We start from the raw sequence: 24571 nt of genomic DNA on the forward strand, positions 1-24571 counted from the left end.
GTATTCTAATTGTGCGTTTTCAGCTCCGAGATCTGCTGGGCACTGTCACATACTGCATTGTCTATTATCTACTAGTTGGAAATTGAAAATTACAAGATAGGAGCTGTGATGTTTGTGTCAACGATGTTTGTGTCATCTTAAAAGTTTCCAAATACAGACACTAAAAACCCGTGAACGAACTTTGTCCATAAATATTAAACTAAAGCGCTGGAATTAGTGTATCTCGAAAGATACATGTGTATTGTACAATCTAGGAAGCTCCGTACCAATCTTAATGCCTTGACGTAGGGTTCCCTGGCAGCAGCTTCCTTCCCTGGAGTCTTTTCAACCATTTTTCGACGGCATCTGCCATCAGCACTTCTGAAATTTCTGTAAAATCAAACACAAAAATTAAGCAGATTACACATATTTGGAGAAAAAAAAATATGTACATAGGATGTTTCTTGCTTCAATTCCTTGTTCTAAATAAAGAAAAACATGAAAAGTAGCAAATTGAGATTATAAATGGTTTGTATAATCCATGTTCATTATACAAACAAATAAATTCATAATTGTTAGTTTAAACAATTTATGGACAATATACACAATCTAACACCGTTTTTATTTCCTTGAAAATCTGGATAAGAACACAGTGCATTATGGGGTGACCGTTCAGCCTCATCAAGAATCTGTTTATTGAAGCCTCGAACGCTTAAGAATAACGGTACAGGGACCATCCGTCTCAACACCTAAATGCCATCACTAAAATCATTTAAGTTTCGTATATAAATAATCTTGGCCTTCTTATATTTTCTAAATGTAGGGTATGTAGAGATTCTAAAAAAAAAATAGTGTTCACATTGAAAAACAAATAGTATAGAATTTTTCTCTGAACAATTGGATGGATTGTTTTAATGTAACTCATTAATAAAGAATTCCACCTGATATCTTGGTAAATTTGTCCTCCCAAATCATCACTTTCTCTGTAAGTTTATATTTGCGAAGATGAACAAGGTCAGGTGAGTCAAACATTGATACAATTTAATCACCTAGAAATATATGTTTTCTAAGATAAGATAAGATAATATTTATTTAAATTCGGGTAAAATCAACAAGAAACATTAGCTCTGAAGAGCTATTTTCCGACTACATAATAATATTACATATAATACAACAATACAGAATAAACAAGAAACAGTACTTAAAATCACACTACTAAAATATAATAAACCCCGTGATGCATTACAATGACATATGACATAGTATTTATCAAATAAGACTAATAAACTAAAATAAACCCTGTTACTATTATCTAAAAATAAAATTTAGAGACAAGTACAGCAGTTACAATGATTTCCGTACCAACTATTTATGTTTGATTTGAATTGGTTAAAAGTAGTTATATTTCTTAAAGATTCTGGCAAAGAATTCCAAAGTTTTGCGGATTCATATCTAAAAGACCTCAAACCATATGTTATTGATTTTGTTTTTTGGTAAAACAGCAGTTTTCGTATATCTAAAAGAAAATGGCGTTTCTTTAATATGGATAAAATCGTGCAGGTAAGATGGGCTTTGTTTAAAATCTTAAAACATTCAATGGCCATTGTTCTAATACGCCGGAGTTTGAGGCATGGCAATTTTGATTTATCCAGATGAATTTTTGTAGTCGTCATAGACGAAACGCAATGCTCTTTCCTGTATTTTTTTTCTCCATTTTTCTTGTTTCTCGTTCACCACAGAAATGCGAAACTTATGGACAGTAGTTAAACTTTGACATGATAAATGTATGATAAATTGTTAGTTTTCCTAATTTAGTCAGGTGAACCCCTATTCTTTTAAGTACATTCAGTTGTTGTGAATCATTCTTACAAATGTTTGAAATATGATAGCTAAACTTAAGCTCAAAATCTATAGTCACACCAAGTAATTTTACTTCGTTTTCCGGATAAATCATATAACCATCAATTTCAAAACAAATTTTTCCTGTTTTGTTTCCTTTCCGAGATATATGTAGCTTGAAATTTATCAGGATGGGCTTGCATCTGGTTATCTTTAAACCACTTAACTAGAGTTGAACAATTTGATTCTAATGTATTTTTTAGTGAGATAATATAATCGCTCGAGTTTGTGTGAGTGTTATCATCGGCATAGTTGTTGGGGACACAACCTGATACAAAATGAAAAATATCATTGATAAAAATATTACAAGTAACAGGACCAATTATTGAACTCTGTGAAACGCCTTTGTACAATTTTAAGAAATAGCTACAAACATTTCCCAGTTTCACACATTGCTTTTGAATGCTTAGATAGCTTGAAATTAGACTTGTAGCTGCATTTGTAAAACCATATGCATTTAATTTTGCTAAAACTAGATCATGTGGAATACAATCAAAGGCTTTAGATAAATCCATCATGATTGCTGCAGCATATTTTTATGATCAAGAGCAAACTTCCAATCTTAACAATTTTAAGCAATACACTCTGACAGCCATACCCTGATCTAAAAAATATAACATTTCATTAAAATGGCAATTGAAAAAAATCAGATAATTGACTGTGAATGACCCTTTCAAAAATCTTTGACAATATAGGTAAGATACAAACTGGTCTATAGTTTTCTTTTTCGAAAATACTTTTTTTTCTTGTGAAGAGGAACCACTTGTGCTATTTTCATACGATCTGGAAAAACATTATGAGAAAAACAAAAATTTACAATATTAGTCACAGGGTTCAAAATATGTTCATGGCTATGTTTAACAATTTTAGCCGAAATACCATCAATTCCACTAGCCCATTTCAAGACCAATATGTTAATGCATTTACGTACAAAGTTTTCGTCTACAGGATGAAAAGAAAACGATTTAACATCATTCTTAACTTTGATACTCTCACATATTTTAACAATGCTAGGATGTTCACTATTTACATCAACACAATCTATTCCAATATTCCTTGCAACATTAACAAAAAAGTTGTTGAAGATATTACATACTTTAGCTTGATCAGACACAAGACTTTCATTTTCAGACAGTATAATATTTTTTCTGACATTTGTACCTTAGTCGGTCGAAAATTGTTTTATTGTTGGCCAAAAATCTTTACTTTTTGGTCCACCTGCACACCGTTCAATAAATTATTGATTGACAGATTGACGCTTAATTTTTGTGACATAATTTCTTTGTTTTCTAAAATTTTCCCAATTTTGCTGAGATTTGTTGAAGGTATATAAATTATGCAGTTGTCGTTTCTTAAAAATTGCTACTTTCAACCTTTTATTCATGCAGGGAGCTGGTTTTCCCAGTATTTTTCTTTCTTTCGTTGGAATGTGCATGTCGATTACTCGAGTAAGATCATTATGAAAATTATTAAAAACAGTGATTGGATCACCCTGTAAAACACCAGGGTAAGATTCTTCAATAGATCTTAAATCTTCCATATATGAATCTAACTTTAAGCTCTTGAAGCTTCATTAATTTATGTATTCAGGAGTTGTTAACGTGGTTTCCATTTTTAACTATATTGCAATCATGTTGTGAACATCACTTATTCCACAATTGAAATTACAATGATTTGCTATAATGTGGGTATTACTCGTTAAAACAACATCAATCTGGAACGCATTATATTGCCTTGTTTTGTTAAACATGTTTTACCTATTATAACATTTTCTAAATCAAATATATCACAGATTTCTAGTAAAGGTTTACATTTGTTACTATCTGCTAAATCAAAATTATCTCCAAACATAAAAAAGTATCATATTTGACAGAAATTTAGTCGAGTGTTGATAAAGAATCATTCACAAATATGTTATCTTCCATGCATGGTGGTTTGTAACAACCCAGAAAAAAATGCTTTAGTCGAGTTTATTAAAATTTCAATTCTTATGGATTCTATTTCATCCGCCTACAATTCGGGTCTGCGGGTTCCGGCTACATCGAATCTGAGATAAGCTATAGCACCTCCTCACAAGATGAAACACTTCCTTTAAGTTTGGCTTAATGGTGGCTTATAGGTCCTTAATGATGGTTTAATGGCTGTCTTTAAGTCACCATTAAGCACCTTTAAGCCACATTTAAGTAATAAATACACCACCATTAAGTTACCATTAAGCCATCTCAAAGTCCTTAATGGATGCTTAAAGGTAGCTTAATGGTGGCTTATAGGTGCTTAATGGTAGCTTCTAGACAATCATTAAGTCACCATTAAGCCACCATTAAGCCAGACTTATAGGTGCTTAATGTCCAAACTCCATTAAGCTACCATTAAACCACCTTTAAGCCACCATTAAGTCACCATTACGCAGTCGATAAAACTGCTTTTATGGGTTAAATATTATTTTTAAAATGATTTCTTCACAAAAATTATAAATGTCGAGTTTATACATTTGTTAATTCGGCGAAAATAATGTAAAAGTAAGAAAATGAAAAAAAAAAAAAAATCACTCCCAACAGGATTTGATCCTACGACCTTTAGATTGGAGGGCGAACGCTTTAACCACCGAGCTATCGAGGCTGTTGAAAAATGAAGTGAAATATAAAAACTTTATTTTTAACAAAACTTGTTTGGAATGGTTACAGGTTTTTTTCTGATGTTTATATCTATTAATCAATAATACAAATAATTATATATATATATATATATATATATATATATATATATATATATATATATATATATATATATATATATATATATATATATATATATATATATATATATATATATATATATATATATATATATTTATTTATTTATTTATTTATTTATTTATTTATTTATTTATTTTAAAGAAGAAATTTTTTTTTTAAGTTTTAGATTAAGTTAATATTTCTTGACCGTGGACCGGAGTTCGGTGTGATCCTTTGAAACAACTTTTTGATTTTAAGTAACTGAATTCCTCGTTCTGTTATTCGCAGATTTATAAGCATGAAACGATTGAAATTCAACAGATATAACAAAATTTTGTTATTAATAAGGAATATATCATCGAAAGAGAACGATGGGAAAAAAAAAACAGATTATAGTTCTTATAAATATGCTGCGTATATTTACGATTTTTGACAATCTTTGCGTAACAATCAAGTTCTAAAATATTTTTGTAACATATCATCTTCAGTTTTAATTCTTTTTATATCATTATGGGTATCAAAATAATTGTCTTTTTGTGTACAATCATAATTTCTAATTTGTTATATGCTTGCGTAAATTTTAAGTTTTGTAAAAATAATATATCATCAAAATCTGTCACTGTACGTTCCCATGTATAGTTTCCTGTTAATTGACTGGGGACTGGTGGGGACACCTAATTAAGGTCTATTGTCTAACTAGTCGATATATTGTACACCGATTATTTTACCCCGCTTCTCAATGTGTATAAATCTGGTCGGATGCCCTGTTTAATCTGATCGGCTGTTCTTCTGAAAATTGATTTTGAAATAATAATCGTTAAAGACTGACTATATTTTGATCAATTCTTACTGCTGCATTATTTTAAATAAATTCTTACTTCTGCATTATTTTAAATAAATTCTTACTTGTGCAGTATTTTAAAAGAAAGGAAAAAATAATGGCACTTAACCACGAATTAATTCAAATTATTCATGAAGCAATTCAATGATTGGCAATATAATCTATACCTATATTTTTTTTTTTATATCTTAAACATTTCTCTAACCCCCCCCCCCCCCCGCACAAAATTAAGAGACTTAGAGATATTCCAGTAGAAAATGACTCTAATTACAACATTTCCTATGAATTCGGCAGCGGAACGTGGCTCTACAAACACGAAACAAAAATATGTGATTTTTTTTTTAAATTTAATATATACTCGTACTATGTATTTATGGATAAAAATAATTTTAATACAAGTATTCAAACAAACTGATTTAGGGAGCGAAAATTTTAAGGCATTTGGTGAAGCTGTTCTCAGTTCCCGAGTTTATACGCATTGACGAAAATGTTAGAAATAGCGAGAAAAAAAAAATGAATTGAATTAGTATTTGCGTAAATGATTCTGAAACAACTTCAAACTTAACAAGTTAGTTTAAAGACTTGATACTGGATGCGTAAGGTGGTTTAATTAAGTTTGGACATTAAGCCACCATTAAGCTGCAGCTTAAAGGTGGCTTAATGGTAGCTTAATGAAGTTTGGACATTAAGCACCTAGAAACTGCAGCTTAATGGTGGCTTAAAGGAATTAACTTCTATAAGCCACCATTAAGCTACCATTAAGCCACCATTAAGCGATTGCTTAAAGATGGTCTTTCGTCCTGTGCCTCCAGAAGAATTTCGGTCCGCACGCCACAGATGATAATTGTCCACGGAAAAAAGTGCATCGGGAAAATAAGGAGTCTAACTTCGTTTCACTAAGGAATAATAATTCGAGGGTTTTAATTGTAAGCAGTTCTTTTATGTATGTAAGCGGATACTTTTTTATGTTCAGATAGGCACACATAAACTTGTTTGGATTTCGTGACCTAGTTTCACACAGTCGATCAAATATATTATATGCTTCGCCGTTATCACTTTCTAGGTCATCTGAGGTAGTAGAAGTGTTCAAATTGATCTCTGAAAACATTTACTACATGGCCATGTGAGATGATTTTCGTTTATTTTTATCATTTCTTCGATTTCGATACACTTGATATGGCATCTTTGTTTACAATTTACACATTTGAAAAGTTGTTGATTTCGCCTTGTTTACTTATTGCAAATTATGCATGGAAACTTGATCGGGCCGGGATTGAAGTGATACATCCCCTGTTAGCAAAAGCCTGAGTATGAAAATATATCTGTATAGAAATTTTTCTTTGACCACTCGACTACCATGGCGGGTAGTAAACAAAGGAACAAAGGATAATATTCAACACATAATCATCTAGATGTGTCGTAAAATTCAAGCTAATCTCACAGTCGTCATCAGCAGGACTGGTTGATCGCTGTATAAGTGTATACGTGTCATCTGCTGATTTCAGTCTGCAGAATAATATGGTGATGACCAGAACGGTCGTTATGCCGACCGACCAGTCCGCCATGTTGTTCTGAGCTTATACTTTTAAAATGTGAAAATTAATATAGCAAAAATATGTACCTTGATTTAATCTGTGTCCATGGGAGTTTTACCTATCAAAATCTTGGTATTCTCTATCCTGTTCGGTTGGTTTACTCCTAGGCCTTATCCAAAAGATAAGAATATTCTAAGTCTGAGCGCTGCAAAACCTTTGAATGGGGCCTGATGGAAGCTTGTGCAAGATATGTAAAAATGAAAAGTTAAAGGTATAACAAAACAGTTTTTGACTGTTCTCTGGCGAAATGCGTTTTGTTGACCCCTCGAGCCAAACTATTTGCTTTTTGTTTGACGGCCTCAAGCACAGTTTGGTTTTGGGGTCCGACGAAACGCACATTGCCCTCGAACCCATTCAATAAATGTATAGTATATACCTACATGAACTATACGCAATATACCGTATATACTCGCCTATAAGTCGGATTTTTGGGAGTTAAATTTTGGTCCAAAACTCTATGTCCGACTTATAGGCAAGTTATAAAAAGATTGGTATTTTAGAGGGTCAAGCCCTCTAATATAAGCTTAAAAAATACAACCGACTTATAGGCGGACCCCGACTTATAGGCGAGTATATACGGTACTCTATTTTGAATGGTAGGTGGCTAATTAAATTATATAGTCCTTAATCTGCACAAAATCAGAGGAGATCCATGTGTCAGAAATAGGTGCTTATTCTTTGATGCAGGACATCTTGCAGGACAGGCCTATTGCGCATTAAAAACTTGACACGAGTTGCATTATTTCTGATATTACCATGGACCTGATAATGTATTAACTTGTGAATCTATTGACTTGTTGGCCAAATATATTTAGATATATGTTCTGAAGCAAAATAGTTGGATATCTGTCCCCCAAATGGAAGAGGATTACACGTCTTCTATTCTCCTGCTGAGAAAGGTATTATGTAACGTGTAACTTAACTGTCAGTACAGGCTACTCTGCAGTGGTTAATATTGATTTGCCTTGTATGGTGAGGGAAGATGTTGAACTAAAATTCGTATATTTGAGGTAAAGTGCTTTTCATATCCACAAGTTGAATAAGCAATAGAGACCAAAGATTTGTACATGAGCTAGCCTTACCCAGTAAATGCACTAATGGAAAAGTATCAGGGACAATTTAAAACCCACCATCGTAAACAGCTGTCGAGGCAAAAATGAAACCCATCTACAAAAACAAAGAGTTAAATTGACACTTAGCAATCACGTGGATCAATAGAATCAACAGAATCAGGGAGTAGGGTTTCCAATCAAATTATCACTAATTGTTATCTGAAGGCGGGATTTGCATATGGTAATCAGGAACCATTCGACCAATCACATTACGAGTTTGACGACATACCTCTTTGTGAACTGCGCCGTGTATTAAGTGACACAATAATAGATAATTCTAAAAGTTGACGTTGACATCAAAGTGTGCTTGCGTGAAGTACTGACTTACCATGACATTCTACTCGAGATCATCGTAATTATTTTGCTAGGATGTGTATCATGTGTAAATTAACTTGAAGTATCTTGTAATTATAGTAATTTTCCTTTGTATTTTGGAGTAAATCGTCATTCAACGTTATCCAACGTCATAAGTCATATATCATAGTCATTTACCCGTCACGTCAGTGTTGTTATTATTATCAATAAAATGTTGACGCATTAACAATGTGTTTTTCCCACTTAGTCAGCAAAGAAGCGGGGGGGGGGGGGGGGGGGCAAAATTTAACCTTTTCAGCGAATTCAAAATATATTGGAAATATTTTTTAAAGTCTTTTATACACTGTGTTACAAATGTATATCCATTAATTTATTTCAATTTATGAATGAGTACTATTTGTGTATTAGTGAAATAGTAAATTAGTGATCAGAGGAGTTTAACACGTGTGTGTTTATCTTTCGGAATTAAACTACAGGGAGAAAACGTTTATGAAATGAACAAGAAACAATGCAGTGTGTTTTAATTTAGTCTTTAATAATACCCTTTCCAGTTTTCCTCCATACTTAATCTATACATGTATATTTATAACAGATGGTAAACAAAACTTCTCAGAAACACAAAGAACCATATTACAATGAAATTTTGATGTATGTATACAATGGATAATTTGTCCTCTTCATCATCTTATACTTCAAGTTTTTAATACCGTCTTGCATAACCCGTTTTATGCCAGTGCTAAGAAGTTTGAACCGTTTGGAAATTTAAAATAATATCTTTGTTCGCGTGATGATTTGCATAAAACACCGAAGGTGTTTATGAATGAAACTATAACGCGAGAGGCGTCTCCATATGAGTGAAAAATTCTCGAGAGGGACGTTTAACAACAAACAATCAATCAATCATAACGCGAGAAAAACTTTGGTCATCATCATAGAACCAAAAAACCAGACAGTGTTTCCTTATATTTACATTTTCAAATGATCCTTTGATCAGGTCATCCTTAAAAAAAAAAAAAGGGTTTGTTGCCCTCTCCCGACCGAATGACAAAAAATGCTCAGACTCAAAACTTTTTTTTTCCCTCCAGAAAATTTTGTTTTTATTTCCTCATCTCATTAATGACTATTTTAACATTACATTTGCAGAGTCATTCATTTCTATCTCTGATATTCACAAATGCATTTGAATTTTAAAAAAAAAAAATCCCCATACCTACCGACCATTTTTTATCTTAAGTCAGGAGAGGGCAAGCAAACGTTATTTTCTTTTTTTAAAGATGGCCTCATTTAAAAAAGATTTGATCAACAATGGGAAATCTCTGCAGGTCCCTCCCAATGCATTACTAAGCAACGCACAACGCGAAACTTGGAGTTCTGTCACTTGCTGAGTAAATCGTTTTATGAGAATACAAAGCTATTACCTTATTATAGTTTTATCTTGGACAAAGACAATTGAAAAAATAGATATGTGTATCCATTACAAATTTATAGGAAAAATATGTAAAATCTCCCCAGTTTTCCCAATCCCATCAGATTATTTGCAGGGACATCAAAGAAAAACTGATTTCGTGACATTTGCAATGTGATTAAATTCATGCCGTTTATAATGAAGGCCCACTTTTATTATCACGAAAACCTTCAATCTTAATTTTTTTTTCCATTTTTGACGAAACAGTTTCTTCTAAATATGCTTAAATTCCTTCTGGTGAATCATGTGTCCTGTATAAATCAGAATAAAATAGTCTTCCTTTGCTTAGAAAATATAAGCTGGGTACTGTTTTTTAATGCTTGGTACTGTTTGATGGGGGAAGTAATGCATCTACGAAATATATAAAGAAATATACCTAAATCTATTAAGGAAAATGCTGGAATTATATCTGCAAAATGGGATGAAACAGAAACTTTTGCTCTCATAGATACTAGTACATTTACTTTTTTTTCAGAGCAACTTTCAAAACAGTTATCTAATGTGTGTCAAGTGTGTTGACAGTAATGTAATAAAAGACAAGTAACAACCTCTGTCCAGGGTTAGCGTGTGGCGGTACATAATGTCTTAATTTTTTATTACATATTGTCTTCGGACACAATATACACATACCCTCACTCCACATATTGTCGCCACACAGTTAGGGCTGCCTAAGGTGTTTTTTTTTTCTTTTGAGGGGGGTGTTTTTTCTGGTGTTTTTTTTTTTATTTTGGTGAATGTAATCTGTGTATATGTTACAAAACTTGTCATTTTTTTTTAAAGGACAATGAAGCGGAAATATAGGATTTCGTTGAGTTTAATGATATGTCTGAGTTTCAACGAAATGATGTTCCAAATTGAAAATGATGTCTACAGTGTCATCAGATTGGATAATTAATAAACGAAAATGAACGTTTTCAACACACAGTTGTAATTTTAACTCTAATGAAGTTGCTGTAGAAAAATATTTGATTGAAGAAAAAAACAAAAACAAATTGCCCTGTGGGAAGAGAGAATGGTGCAATTCACATGATTAAAATAACAATTATCTAGATCTCTTCTTCTAAACCCCAATACAGCATTCTTTAAACAATACTTTTGGCGACAAGATATGCAAATTCTCGAGGCATACATTTTCGCCCACTATGTGCAAACATGCAAAATACAATTTGTCGCCTATTCTGCAGGTAGAAAAATACTTTTCTCGGCACATGTTCTCGCCGATGTTATTATGCCCGGAGAGATGACAATTGTACTGTGAGGGTATACATATTGTCACCGGCAACAACATGTACAGGACGACAAATGTTCTGACACAAATCCTTTCCGAGAAAAGGATTTTGTTTTCAGTATAGAATTTTATAAAGACATTTTTTTTAAGTCTTAACTTTACAGAATTATAGAATTTAAACGGATACATATAATATTCGGACAAATATCCTAGTTAGACCATTTCGAATAGTTTCGAGGGAGTGTTTTTTCATAGTTTAAACACATTCCAATGAGCAAATCAATCAATTTCTCCTTAACCACAGTGCGTTACCTATTGTTGGTGCTTTTGTAAATTGACAGTCATGCATATTTCAACCAGAAGAAAAATTTTACAACCTGTTTTATACCGAAATATTTACACCACTTATTTTGAATTAACCCTAAAAATATATTGATATCCAGAAAAACGGCTCACCTAGGCACACATTGTCGCGTTTGACAGTAGATGAACGACATATAATGTGCAATGAGGGTAGGTACATATTGCCGCTGGTGACAGTACATACCGAGACAAAGCGTTTTTACAATTGCATGTATACCTCACAATAGTTCTGGAATATGCATGTATCGCGTACATAAGAACTGCATTGCATTTTTATTTAAAGAAAATATACGTTCAAGAAAGAATAATCGGAAAGACACTTGCACATGAAGTTACTATTTTTTTTAAATTGAAGGGGTTTCAAAAAGAGAAGGTTGGAAGGGTAAATACCTTGCGGAATTAAATGGGCTTTGTTTATGATTGAGTATTATATATCGAGAAACATCACTCATACTTTTGAGGACTGTCATGTTATGAAATATTAGCCTGATAAAATAACATTGAGTGAATGTATTTCTAAAACCAATGATCTTTAGATCAAACTTTTAAATATAATTATATACATATATAGATCATATAAACTTAATTTTGAATTACAAAATTTTAAATTATATTACTATACATATGTAGAGAAGACTCTTATAATCAATGTTGAACAGCCAAGAGAATATAATCAATTAACAAATAAATTAATAATTATTACTAATTAATCAAATAATTATTATTTCAATTAATTAAATAATTATTATTTCAATTAATAAATAATTACATTAACCTGTTAAACAAACCATCATCCTCCCCTCCCCAGCAGCTGAACTTGTTGGAGAATCCGTTGACGAATAATATTTGCTCCTTTGTCATGGCTGACACGCCACCAAAAAATCGTATGGCAATCTGGAATGATAAAGGTTGATGATATCATCATTATTATTCTATGCTTTTGTATTGACATCTTTAGTGTTAAAATCGAATATTTCATAGTTTAGTAAATATAGGATCTCCCAGTGTTTGTGGTTGGATATGACTTTTTATCCATGTGTTTTTATCCTGGAACATTGGCGAGGGGATAAAAACACACAAAAATTTGGATAAGAAATTTTATCCAACCACAAACCATGGGAGACTCATAATATTACATGTTTTACACATAGCTATTTCATGTATGATACTGTTTTATATATGTAAATCTATAATATTTGACCTGATCAAATTCACGCAAAAACCATTGTGACTTCACAACTGTTGATATGAAAATGATATCCTATGAGCCATATCCACTGTATAACGGAATAAACATGTGAGATACAAGCATTTGGTTCATTGTCTGCATGAACAACATAAGATTTTTTTTTTAATATGCCATTGCTTTTTTCTCACTGATAGTTGAATTTATCCTTTGATACAGACATATGTCGCGGCAGTTCGGAACATCGATAAAGGTTGTGATCATTTTCTGGGAGAAGATCGACGTCGTGGAAAAAATAACAGTCGTAATCCTCATCCTTGCTGGCCTCCAGGAACCCAACATTTAGGAGGGGGCTTCTGTTAATCAGTATTCTTTCATTCTGGTTAAGGATATTTACAACATAAATAAACATTTATAATTGACACGTGCCTACCAAAGTAGAAAAAAGAACGCGTGAACCATGTTATCTTTCTTGGTAAATAAATTTACATCTTTCTTGAAACATGTGAATTTCTTAGTGCATTTCATGTGATCATTATTATCACTATTGACAAAATCAGCAAAGGGAAACATTCACGTTACGAAGCTCTAAACACTAATGAAAGATGTTTCTAATTTTACTCTATCATTTAATGGTGTTTATATTGAGTCTATCTAGTTTTTAACATAGGACATCCGACATATTTCTCCAGGAAAAAGTTTAAAGAGAATGAAGAATTAGTAAACAGAAATAACTGTTGTATACTTATGTTGTAAAAACCCATAAATCTTTTTCAATAACTGTATCTCCATCTAATATAATGTTAGGAATTCTTTAATCTTTTTCCAGCTATGTTATTTACAGTAGATTTCAGTTTATTCTATTTAACATCAAACGTCAGATCACTCTAACTGATTAAAACTACCGTATTATTAGAACTCTTTTGTGAGCAGTGGTTAGAGTTTACATAAAAGAATACTCAGAATGGATGCTGTATGAAACTACACCAGCGTAAAACCTGCTCTCTTACAACGAATACATTGAAATCTGTTTAATCCACCATGCACTGGGAGACTAATCTTGTGTCGGATTAGACAGGGTGTCGGATTATAAAGTGTTAAGAACATGGAATATTATTCCATTGAAATGGTTATGAAAATAATACTCAGAATTGCACAGGTGTCGGATTATATATTTTTCATTGTATTTTTCTTTCAACCGAAATATACGCTGTAGTATAAAAGGAATAAATACATTGATTTTTTATTTGTCGCCTGATCAACAACATACATAAGTCCTCCTGAAAGTATGATAGTACCTACCAAATCGATAATATAGATTTTATATTCCAGGTCTTGTCTCGTCAGAAATGGGTGCATATGGTTCAGAAATATTTTTAAATGTTCGTATGTGTTCCTGAAAGGAATGAATAGCGCCACCTTCTGGCGTGCTTTGCAGTTTGAAGGAAGAAAATGCCCCCCACACTTGCCAGACCTGTATTTCTGTAATGTTTCCTTCAAGTTAATTTCATCGTTTATAACAGGTTTTCTAAAACCAACTGAAAATAATTTGATTGCTAATTAGATTAGAATGTCTGTAAGATTGATTTATCTATACATCGGATCACGGTAGGTGAGACCGGTTGTCAGGGAACGCATACTCCTCCTTGGCATCTGATCCCATCTCTGTAATTTCCGGATGTCTGTGATTTCCGGATGTCTGTGATTTCCGGATGTCTGTAATTTCCGGATTTCTGTGATTCATGCCTTGTTCATAAATTTGTATTGTTTGTAGGGATTTTTGTTTAGATCTGTTCATTATCTTTACCTTGTATCATTTCTGATATAAAAAAAATTCAATGTTCATGCTTGATGCAAATAAAATGCACTTAAATATCATTTTATGGATAATTTTAGCAATAAACTTGAAAGGTAACATAAGTCGTCGTACTGCAAATTGTTCTTGATAGGAATAAATTATTTCTATATAATGTATATACTCTACTTAGATATTGTGATATTATAGGACATTTCCTTTCCGGTCCTTGCTCTGAAGTATCCCAGGTAATACCTGAAGAGAAAAATATATTTTATGGATTCGCACTTAAAATAACGGCATATCATCACATTAAAGACTTCATTTCGATTGTATTACAGGCTTTTTTAAGAAGAAAAAAAGATTTTTTTTTTTTTTTGCATTTATTTCCTTAGTTGTTTCCCCAGTCTACTTTTAGAATAGTGTATTGAACATCAATAAACAATCTTAAAACTATACTCACATTTCTCCAATATTCTCCCAAAAAACTCCTCTTGGATCTTTCGATCTTTTATACGTAACATCGGGTCAAAGTTGCTAAAGCTCCAATGGTAAATGAAAGTACAAAGAATAACTACCTAGATGACGCAAAACAATAAATAAAATATCGTGGAAATGCAACATTGTTTCCAGAATAAGGTTTTTCTTCTTAATGTTACGTTGTGTTTGGGAGTCTTGTGAAGTTGAATCATCTAAAGGATTGCAATATAATAGTTCTCAAGGATTAAGAGGGAAAAATATATCTAAAATACCTGAAATGATACAAAAAAAATATTAAAATTTAAAATAAGATTCCAAAGACTAGTCCCTTGTTTGCAATCTTAACATATTCGAAATAATTTTTGGAAAAAAATAATGATTTTAAACAAAATTAATATATTATTTGTTTAAAATAATGCTGTTAGATTAGGTTACAACGTAATTTCAATGATTTCGAAAGAAAATAGTGCATTTTACGTCGATAACTTAATATCGATGTAATGTGTGAAAATAGTTCTTGAGCAAGTTTGTGCTCTATAAAAACTTACGTAGAAATTGAACATAATTTGTGTGTGTGTTTTTTTCTTTTTTCTTTTTTTAAATATATATAAAGGGAAATTTCAATAGTACGTTGCGTCACAAATACAAAAAAAAGCCAATAATTTTGTCCCATACAGTCTATCATGCATTTTTGAAAAGTCAGGTTTAGTTTATAGAATATATACAATTGCTCACATTGCACACATTACAAATGACTTTCAAAATTGGACTTTTATGGGGGCAGGGATATGCCTTTACCGTATAAAGTTCTTTAACGGATCGTTTCTTGTTTCTTTTCAAAGTGGATTCTTCCAAAAAATGAAATCACTTGACTTACGAAAAATCCGAATTATTTAAAAAATGATTCTGTCACGAGACCATTGTGTATTAACATTGTTCAGGTAAGTAAATACCGTGATACCTTTGTACACACTTGCTTACTCTTCTTTGAAATTCAATATCACAGCATCGGAATCATTGAAATATGATATATTGATATGATATATTGCTTACAAAAGCAGACGTTCTAATATTATTCTTCGTCTCCGTGTCTAGCATGAATTAAACTACAGGGAGAAGAGTTCTATAAAATAACCATTTTAGGAGTTTTATTTTCATTCATTTTTTACTCCTTTCAAGTTCTTTTTTCCTTTCTTTCGTAACATTGAGTAAACAAACGGATTGAGGAAGAAAAATCACAAAAGTCTGTTCGACAAGACAAATTCCCTAGTATTCCGTAGCTACGGCCTGTAACAGGGCTATTAAAGTTTTCTGCATCAGAGTTATGCTTACAGAAGGCATCTACTGTCAGAACAAGTTCTGAAGCCTCTATTAGGCAATAAGTTTTAAATTCCAATCTCTTTATGAACACCATGTCCTGTAAGTTCCTCAGACGCCGATAGGCGGCAGCCAATGGGGTTTCTGTAAAAACCTCTGCCATTTTTTTTTTTTTTTTTTTTTTTTTTTTTTTGAAAAAAAGGCAGGTTCTTTTTTAAGAATGCGAATGTGATGAAGACCTAAATGTTTATTTAGATAAGATAGTGGTGAATCAAACGAGACACTGTGCATAATACGTTTATTTAGGACCGATGTCCATGACTACGCCCACGTCTCTGTGTATTTTTAAAAAGTCCCTGTGAATTGATATTGTCAGAAACAATCCAAAAAGAGAAGCATAGGCGGGTGATGAGTCTTGACGAAATTAAAAATCATTTAGGCATCAAGGAGATGAAAAACTAGTGCTTGAATTGGCAAATGATATGTTACGGTATTATCACGATGCTGGGAAAGTTCTTCACTTTGATGAAGAATATCTTAGGAATTGCATGATTATTGATGTCCAGTGGTTTGTTAATGCATTTAAATTCATTATGACGGATAGGAATCATGTGAAGGGAATCCATGCCAGAAGACAAGATTGGGATGAATTCTACAAAACAGGATATTTAAAAGATTCCCTTCTTAGTAATATATGAATATCAGAAGATGAAAGACTTTTGAGAACTGAAACGTCATCAAAGAATGCTGAATTTGGAAAAGATCCTCGTTTTCTATTGTACCACAAAGAACAATTATTGTTGTACATGCAGAGATTGGGTTTGATTTCTAGTGAAGGCAAGACACACTACATTTCTTCCATGAATAAGAAGGACTTTGGGGAAACACAGAAAGAGATAATCAAGAAGTCGAATTCAAAGTCCTCTGTCCTTGTATACTTGTTCGACTTTTTGCCGTATTTCTTTTTTATCGTTTGGTTGTAGCATTGAGGCATATCAAAAATTGGACGGTACTGACAATAAACACTATAAGCTGCTTGTACAAAGATGCTGCCTTGTTCAATCACAAAAATCATAATATTGCCATAGCAGTTACTCCATCTACAATTCAACTTCAAATATTTCAGTCCAACTCTCAAATTACAATGCTCCCTGAAGTGATATTGGCTATTCGAAAAAGAGTTGAATCCATGTTACAGAGTGTGACTAAATCTTTCCACAAATGTATAACATACGAAGTGGGATTTATTTGTGATGGAGAAGAACATCAAATTCTAGGCAGAGAAGTTGCTTACAATTTTGTTGAAGAAAGCAAGGTGGGAAGTGGAAACCAGATGACATGCGCTCGACATCAAGTGGAAGGTTTCCACACCATAAACCCTGATTATTTGCTTAAGTATTGGAGATAAAAACCATTCTTTTCCAGTTAAAACGATCTAAAAATCCTTACGTATTGTTTTTCCTAACATTTACTCTTTAGAACTTTTTTTTACTTGTTCATATAGCTTTAACTAATGTTGATGCAGTCAAGTATTTTTTTTTTATATTCGTAAACATGTAAGCTTTTTTTGTTTTGTTTTTGTTTTTTGTTTTTTTGTTTTTTTTTTTGGTTTTTTTTTTTTTGTTTGGTTTTTTTTTTGTTTGGTTTTGTTTTGTTTTGTTTTTTTTTTTTTTTTTTTTTGTTTCTTTTTTTTTTTTTTTTTTTTTTTTTTTTTGTTTGTTTGTTTGTTTGTTTTAGGTTTTTTTAAAATTTTGCTTGCAAATAATAATTTGATTCCATGACCTCTTATTCGATGCAAAAAAGCTAGGTACAATGTGTTTGCCTGACGCCAGCGTCGGGCAATATAAGGATCAATTTATCTATGATCCGCATCTAAGGGATCATACTTAATGATCTAGATTTTGTGCAGGCTGATTTACATCGGAATTTGTTACCTGCATTTAAACAAGTTTGTAGAAGAAAGAATCATATTAATGATGCAAAATCATGATGTGTTTACTTTTTTTTTTTTTTTTTTTTTTTTTTTTTTTTTTTTTTGCATGCACTACCTAGGCCTGTTTTCTCTTTACGATTCTTTATACGGACATGCCAGTGTAACATTTCTTCTGCGTTTCTAGACTACTGGATCAGTCCATTTTTCCTCTACAAAAGGGGTAACACAATCATTTTGCGCCAAATGTCACGAGTAAATTATCTTCGCGCATTTTTCCTGGATTATTCAATTGAATTGATGTGATATTTTCTTATGGAAGTAAATAAAGCTTGTTCTTTTAATCTCATTCTTAAGCTTCAGATATTTTATTAACTACAAATTTTATCTTATTTTTAAATAACGTATTGTATATGGGCAGGCGACACTAAAGCAATGGATTTGCTAAGTATTCTTAATACAGTAAAAATCTTTTATAAGGTATCTCTGGGGACTGTGATAAATCCTACATTATAACCGGTGTACGTTATAAACGGAGACCGGAAGTACTCAGAACACCTTTACCGTAAGCATTTTTCAAACCGCTAGTGTGTTACATGTATTAATATTTTAAAGTACGTATAGTATATAAATAAATGACTTACAGGTATATTTGGTTTCATTTCTTATATTAAGAAAGATTAATATTCAGTAACATTTTATTTTCACAAAGTATAAATTATATCAAAACCCACTTGTGCTGTACAATCTTGATGATCGTCAGATCATATAAAGAGTCCGTAATGTTTGTCTGAAATATTTGACATTTATTTACAAAAGTCTCCAGAGTTGCCAGAGTTGTCAAAACTTCGGACTAATGCCCTTTGATCGTCTGGGTAGATGGTATGCATGTGTCAGGGATGGCCTCGTCGTCCTCGCTGTCGTCGCGGTCTACTATTGAATCAATGTATTTTTCTTTCACTAGTTTAATTATATCATTTTCGGTAATATTTCTATTTACTGACTCAAAGGTGAATTTTTATTCAAACAATTATGAGTACATCTACTCGATGAACTTTATTCAAACAATTTATTATAAATACATCTACCTGAAACAACAAAGATATCTCGTTAGAAAAACACCCATTACGGAGAAGCTATGAAGTCAACAAACCGTGACTAAACCGCAGTCACTGAGCTGGTAGAAAACTCTGAAAAGGTGTGAAACCACGTGTCAGAATACGTTATAAGAGGTGAAATTACGTAACGGGACCAAATTTCTAATACTTTATAAGCGATCTACGTTATATACAAATACGTTGTAAGCGGCGTTTTTTTCAATGAAATATATAGAAACTTTGCCGGGACTACGGAATGGCTACTTTACATCCGGAGATACTTTATAACCGACTACGTTATAAAAGAAGTTTACTGTATTTTGTTTCCCCATTATCCTATAATGGAGCTCCCTCCACCTGGTAAATGGGGCATCCCTTCTTGATTCGTTTTTCCCCCTTTTCTTTCATGGCACTTGATTCCACATTTAATGTTTTGGAGGTCCGTGTTTGCTTTGCTCCTATTTTGTAATGTTTAATGGACTTTTGAGCTCGAATACTGTTCGTTATCTCCACATATTTCATTTCAATATTACAAACTAATGTATGTTATAAATGACCAAACAGTTGCTTGTCATAGATATTCATTAATTTGCAATGTTTGGTTATGACATTTTATAAAGTCAATTGTACATCTTGTGTAAAAAGTTACGCAATTATATCGCTCCTTGATGATGGAAACGTTTTGCACTTCTGTTGCTTATACGTTCCATAAAAATTGATTGCTTCAGTCAGGCAGGCTTTTTGAAAAGCTATTACTTGTAGACCTTTAAATCACGCTGTACCAATTTTAATGCCATGTCATGTAGAACATTATATATTCTTTTGTTTTCTTTTTCTACGCCTGTGATTACAATATATGTGTATTTTGAAAAGAATAATTTTTATCTCGCTTAATAAAATAATTATGAAAAAAATGTTCATGTAAATACATGCTACGGATATAATGATAAATACTTTCGGTGTATTTTCACCAGCCAGTAAAAATTTTTATCATAATAGTTTTAAAAATTAAATATATATTTAAACTAGAATGAAATTTGCCTAATATAAATTGTCAGCCTTTAATGATAGCAGTCATCACCCAGGATTGACTATAACTTCAAAACAGTTTGATACAGATTTGTTCATTAATCTCGGGGAATAATTTTACTGCTCTCTTAAATCTTTTTTATTTTGCAAGTACGTTAATAATACAACATGTTTAAGAAATAAATTAGTTTATATATATCTACCTGTAAAATTGATAATATATTTTAGGTTTGTAGATTTCGTTTTGGATCAATCACTATTCGTTATATTCTTTTATTTCCTTTCATAAGGCAGCAAAAAAAATCTTTAACCATTTCTCCTTTTTAGAATCACATGACATTATTATTCAATGAGAAGCATATTTTAAGTATGCGCATCATCAAAATCAACTCTTAACACAAACATTATCCAGAAAAGATTTTTACTTCAAAACAAACATTACTTGCAGACAGAGGTGTTATTTAATCCCGACAAGACAGATAAAGATTAAGCTATGCATCTTCTTCAGGAGACAATTGCAAGTTCATCAATCACGGGGGACTTACTACAGCTTTCACCGTTTACAATAGGGACATTTTTATGGAAAGCCATAAGGGATCACCATGTCATTCTATATATTTCATTGTAAATCAATCCGGGCCAGTCAGGATGGCTATCATAACCATGCCAAGATTTCAAACATGACCAAGCCATGATTTTTATCATCTTGACCAAGTCAGGGTTGATAACATGACCAACCTATCTTGACCAAGTCAAGATTTATAACATTGCCATGCTATCTTGGCCAAGTCAGGATTGATAACATGGCCATCCTATCTTAGCCGACCATCATTGATAACATAACCAGGTCAGGATTGATAACATGGCCAGTGGCCATCTTATCTTGGCCGGCTCATGATTCAATGTTGACCAAGTCAGGATTGATAACATATGGCCATCCTATCCTGGTCGGCCAGGATTGCATTGCGCCTGGATATATTACTTCCAAACGCAGCCAAGATTTCTTCAAGTGTCAATCCTGGCCTAGTCAGGATAATCTTGCGCCAGGATGTATGACTTCCAAACGCAGTCATGATTTATTCAGGAGTCAATCCTGGCCAAGTCAGGATGTATTTCCTCAAACGCAGTCAAGATTTAAGGATATGATTGCATTGCGCCAGGATGTATGACTTCCAAACACAGTCATGATTCGCTTTAGTAGGAAAATATGTAAGCGCTTCCCTAACGCCGAAAAACCGCTAAAATATGTACTGGGTTTTTCCAGCCTCCCCGTTCGTCTCATCGACAAGTAAGGTAAGTTCAGGTGATTTTTCACTTGTAAATCTTTATGAATAGCTTAGTGTGCTCTTCTAAATATGTATTTTACGTAATGGTTCTTTGGAATAAATTGTATAACAGCATTCCAACAATCAAAGACATTCTGCAGTTTTCATCGAGGAAATTCAAATTTGTCCACTGACACATTTGTTATACAATTAAAATAAATGGCCTTTGAATTTTTTATGCAGTTACGAACATGAAGGAATATGGTATTTTATTTGCATTTAGAATCAAGTTGTTTTACAATACATTCAAAAGAAATATGTTTACTCTCATTCAAATATAGAAAACTTTGGGGCTAAATTGGAAGGGGGGGGGGGCTTCATCCTGCTATATACAGATAATTTTTGCAATTTAAATTTAAACGTATCATTTATATAGATTTTTTTTTTCGTTTTAGTACCAAGTAACACTTATTTGTGTGTAGTGAACCATCAACATATTAAACTGCAGATCCATACCAAGACTGCAGAATATACATTTTTGAATGTAGGTTTTCTTTTACTTCTTGTAATTTTGGGCAAATACATTAAATTTTGAATTTTAATCATGTCTTTTTATGAAAAGATGCTTTTATTACATGTATTCATATTGATTAGAAAAAAATAATTAGTAGCAAGCAATGTTCATGAGACTTCTTTTATTAAAGAAAAAAAAATGTTTCTTGAAAATTTAAATATACATGTACATGTATCATTTTATATTATTTGCAGATACACATATATATGACTCAAGCATGTATATTAAAAATGTATGAACTATTAATAGTATTTTAGATTGACGCATGCTAACTGGGGACTTTGGGTAAGGAAAACCATTTTGCAGTAATTAGGAGTGTGCAGCTGAAAGTGGTACACTTCATTTACAAGCATTTCAAATTTATAATTGTCTATATCTACTTTCTATTTGTTTTGACAAAAAGGAAACCAGCAATCATACATAATGGAATTATTTTATGTTTTTCAATGTCAAGGTCAAAGATCAAAGGCCAATACTGATGTCAGCTTGAAAGAAACCACTTTTGTGTATTGGATTTGCAAATAAAAGATGATGAAGTAATAAATGCACCAGTTTCAAGTCCAAAGGTCAGTACAGTAAAACACGGTTAATGTGAACATGCTTACAATGAATTGATGCTTATAGCGAATTGATTTTCATTGCCTTTGGCTTTAAATCACATTGTGAACTTAGCAGATATAATAAGTAATGTTTGTAATGAAGTTAACAACTTGCATTGATTTTCCTATTTTTTTAAATTTATGTATAAAGTTAACATACAAGTTTCTATTTGTATTGCTAATCATGTATTGTTTCTTATTTGAAGATCAAAAAACATCAATTAGGTCAAGGTCAACTCCAAATATTGGTTAAAACCTAATTTGTACCAGCAACTGAATCCAGAAGAGGGCAGTCTTGATAGGACACCCATAAAAGAGCTAAACAGATATATTTTACCAATATGTAGTTCAGAGGTTTGTACATTTATTATGCCCCCCTTCGAAGAAAGTAGGGCATATTGCTTTGCTGCTGTCTGTTGGTCAGTCTGTCTGTCTGTCTGTCGGTTCACCGACAGTTTCCAATCATTTTCCTTGCAAAGGTTAGACATACTGAAAAACTGCAATCAAACTTTTACATCTGAAAGCAATATTTTTAGGAAAATAGACTGGATATTTGGTAAATAGAGATTGTGAAGGCTTCAAGAGTATAAAATAAATCAGCTGTAAAGTAGCAAACTGGAGATAACAATGGCGTTTATTCTATGGATAATTTAATTGTTCCTTTTACATGCATTATGCATGGACCCAGAATTTTTTTCCAGGGGATGCACACCTACAAAAAAAGCCTCTCAAAAAAAACTTGACTACCTAACTATACAAAGTTGATAATTTTGAACACTCCTGGGGGGGGGGGTGTTCTAGACCCCCTGGATCCATGCATGATTTATGACTTGTATTTTTCATTAATTACTTGTACATATTGTATGAAAGGGTATCAAGTTACTATAGGAAGGTGACATACAAGCTGATACAAATATATACATCCTTCGTTTTGAAATCAAAATGCTAGTTGGACTAAAGATGATAGATGAATTTTTTTTTCAGGATTGATGTAGAAGCCTGGATGCTTAGCTGTGCCACTGATTTCATTTCCTGTGGATATTGTGTGCTTGGTGCAATGCGATAAGAACATATAACCCATAAATATGAAAAGAGAAACTCATTTTATATTTTAGAATAACTTTGTCAAAGATCAAGTTTGTTTGAATGTCATTCTGATGCAAACACATATTTTTATGCATAAAATCTTGTTACATGTACAGTATTTACTTAATGGTCAAAGGATCAAGACACTTGATATGGGTTTTAGTGAAGCACACTTACTTTGGTATTGTTAGGTTATAATTGGAATATTTTCACTTTGTATAATAGGTTGACAATTGTAGATTTTATTCTCAGTCAAGATTGATCTTTATGTTTTACATCCAAACAATAAACTCTTTTGTTTTGGACAAAAAAATTATTTAAACATGCAGACTTTATTCTGAAGACACACTCAAAGAAACAGTTATAGATTATTAAGGATAAATATCAGAAACAAACTTTTTTTCCTCCACAAAATTCAGATGTCTTTGCTAAATTAGGTGATTTTCTTACTTTGGAAGTGATATTTGTATAGTTAAACAACTTACATGTAATATTTGGCCAAGGCACTTTATTTGGCAAAAAGTGCAAAAATGCAACTTTACAGTTCAATATGTTTTTAAATTAATAAAATGTATTCAGTTTTCTTGCTACAAAGTTTCTGGGGACATTTTCAAGAGTCTATTTTTACATTCTACAAAATTAAAATTTATTGATTACATTTCCATTGAAAGAAATATTGAA

The 24571-nt window shown here is 32.1% G+C and overlaps 1 pseudogene; it reads right to left on the reverse strand.

The window, feature by feature from the left end:
* Positions 1 to 5: 5 nt before the first annotated feature.
* LOC133201409 (beta-1,4-galactosyltransferase 4-like) lies at positions 6 to 16473 on the reverse strand (annotated as a pseudogene).
* Positions 16474 to 24571: the final 8098 nt, after the last annotated feature.

This window comes from Saccostrea echinata, unplaced genomic scaffold, assembly GCF_033153115.1.
Source record: "Saccostrea echinata isolate AGI-Se365-2 ecotype Australia unplaced genomic scaffold, CSIRO_AGI_Sech_v1 ptg000044l, whole genome shotgun sequence".
NCBI lineage: Eukaryota > Metazoa > Mollusca > Bivalvia > Ostreida > Ostreidae > Saccostrea > Saccostrea echinata.